Below are 3,589 nucleotides of genomic sequence, written 5' to 3' on the forward strand. Positions count from 1 at the left end.
AAATTTTCTATGCACAAGAATATGATATCATTTAGCTAAATTTTAGGGGAGTGAATCATTAAGCTGTTGCCAATAATAGATAAGAAAAAAAACATCGTACCCGACCAAGAAAACAGAAGACAACTTTAGCATGAGCACGTGTTAAGACTATCCATCTAAGACTTGGCAACAGCTGTATCAGATTGACCTGAATAGGGTACCGCAGTAATTAGACTAGGATTGCCACTCCTTACTTTAGCTTCCCTAGTTTTGGAATTATTCTGAAGTCTTTCGCCAGTTGCTTACCGGATGGAAAGCCAGTTTTCTCAAAAATGATGTCTGATTCAGTATGTATGTATGTATGTATGTACGTATGTATGTATGTATGTATGTATGTATGTATGCATGCATGCATATATATATATATATATATACATATATATATATATACATATATATATATATATACATATATATATATATATATACATATATATATATATATACATATATATATACATATATATATATATACATATATATATATATATATATATACATACATGGATAGATAGATAGATACCTATATAGGGTAAGTTTTCTTTTCGACAGGAAAATCAAAGCCTTGAAGTACGAAAGTGTTCAAATACTGCAGCAATATCATTTAGTTATTCTATATATTGAATCGCTTTTAACCCCCACCTTGCGGAACCTAATGTTGGAAAACCCAAAAGAAAATAGCGTTAGAATCTAACATTTTGAATTGTATTTCAGGTCTAACATAGAATTTTTATTCTAAAGATGCGTTAGAATTTTGACGTTTGGATTTTATCATATGTTAATTTCAAACTGAATAGTAAATAAGATATACAATGAAGACAATAGACTATTTATAATTCATAACTGTTGCAAATGACAGATAGTAAAAGTATGAGAGAGAGAGAGAGAGAGAGAGAGAGAGAGAGAGAGAGAGAGAGAGAGAGAGAGAGAGAGAGAGAGAGAGAGAGGTATGCCACCAGGATAACATAAAAGACTTAGCAATGCCTGAAGCTAATTCCGTTAAAAGTACTCGTTTGGATAAACGACAAATTAATCAACACTTCGAAGGAAGCATGATATTATCTTTATTTAGTTTCGATATCCATTTAAGTACCTTTTATTGTTATATGAATATGCACCATTTGTTTCTATTCCTTAATTTCTTTTCATTTAAAAACCTTTTGATGTCATACAAATACGCAAGATTTGTTTTTTATCCTAAATGTCTACCCATTTACAAATTATTTGTTATACAAATACGTAAGATTTCTTTTATTCTTAATTTCTATCCGTTTAAAAATCATTTAATGTTACATTGATAAGTAGGATTTCATTTTAATCCTAAATATCTATCCATTTGAAAACATTTGATGTTATATAAATACGCAACATTTATTTGTAATCATATATTTCTATTCATTTAAAAATTATTTAATGTTATGTAAATACGTAAGATTTATTTTTAATCCTAAAGTTCTATATCTAAAAACCATTTAATGTTATATGAATACGTGAGATTTGTTTTGAATCCGAAATATCTATATATTTACAATCCAATTGTTGTATAAATACGTAGGATTTAATTTTAATCTTAAACATCTATCCACTTACAAAACACTTGCTATTATATAAATACGTAAGATTTCTTCTTAATCCTACGTTTCTACCCATTTAAAAACCATTTAATGTTTTATAGATACGTTAGATTTTATTAATCATAAATTTATATATGAAAAACGCCGATATATTTTGTTTAGAAAGAGCGATGATGCATTCAAACCATTTAATAGAAACATATTACTCATAATTTATTGATTTCTTGATATTAAAAGTTTGTTTTTCATCAAAATTACTGATTCGTAAGTAAACCAAATCACGTAATAACGGTTTTGCATATCTGAAAAAAAAAAAAAAAACAGAGAATACGAATAAATAAAAGGTTCCCCCACCCCCTCGGAGTATGGTGCCCCTACTTCTCGTGACACGTGTTTAGGTAACGGTCGAGAGAGAGAGAGAGAGAGAGAGAGAGAGAGAGAGAGAGAGAGAGAGAGAGAGAGTTGGATTGCTTCATAGACTCCACATTATGAATTTTTGTCTAATGGCTAGAAAGATCATAAACTAACGCAAGTGGAAGGACAACTCTGAGGCCTTTGTCCTACGGTTGACTAGTTACGGATGTGGATGATTTTATATATATATATATATATATATATATATATATATATATATATATATATATATATATATGTAGATGTATATATATCTATATATATCTGTATATATATATATATATATATATATATATATATATATATATATATAATGTATATGTATATATGTATATATTTGTATGTATATATAGATATATATATAAATACAGTATAGATATACATTTACACGTGCACACACACACACACACACATATATATATATATATATGTATATATATTCACATATATCTACATACATTATATAAGTACTTATATACAGCACATAAATACATACTATATATATATATATATATATACTTATTGATATACATATCTACATATATATACATACATATATATACAGTACATATATATATATATATATATATATACTTATTGATATACATATCTACATATATATACATACATATATATATACAGTACATATATATACATATATATATATGTATATATATGCATTTATAATATATACTGTATATGTATATATATGTGTGTGTGCATATATATATATATATATATATGTGTGTGTGTGTGTGTGTGTGTGTGCATATGTATATATATTTATGTACATAAGTATATATATGTATATATACGGTATATATTATATATATATATATATATATATAAATAAACAATTTATTTCCAGCACGTGGCGTCAGGATTCTCCTGCATCACAATCCCAAGTTCAATGCAATAGCGAAAATAGTTGGAGATGCGGGGCATCGATCCCCGTACCTCTCACATGCTAAAGGTAGAGTCACACATGCATGTTCTCACCCGGTATGTCCTCCCGTATGCCCATACGCGGCCAAACGTGCGTTTTTAACCACGCCCACACAGGTATTGAATTGTGCCGCACAACGGTGCACCTACGTTGCACCTACGCACGTCAGTATGACGTTAGTACTGCGTTAGTGTGACGTAGTGCGTGAGTGGCAGCCGTTGTGCGTTGTACTTACGTTGTGCATACGTTATGTGGACCTACTGTATGGACATACTTCCAGGTAGTACGTGAAGGGTCACGCAAGCATAACGTCTTTACTAGGTATGGTGACGTAGGTGGTACGTCAAGTGCCGTCAGAGCTACGTCAGAGCTACATAAGAGCTACGTCAGAGCAACGTCAGAGCTACGTCAGACTTTCGTCAGAGGTATATCAGCGCGAGGTTGGTGCCAGGCATGCCTCCTCTATACTCCCAGGTATAAAAAGGGTGCTGGGCGGTACCTGACAGTCATTCACCATCCAACTACCATTTTTAAAATATTTTATTTTTCCTTATTTCCTTTCTGCACTGGGCTATTTTCCCTGTTGGGGCCCCTGGGCTTATAGCATCCTGCTTTT

This window comes from Palaemon carinicauda, chromosome 13, assembly GCF_036898095.1.
Source record: "Palaemon carinicauda isolate YSFRI2023 chromosome 13, ASM3689809v2, whole genome shotgun sequence".
NCBI classification, from domain to species: Eukaryota; Metazoa; Arthropoda; class Malacostraca; order Decapoda; family Palaemonidae; genus Palaemon; species Palaemon carinicauda.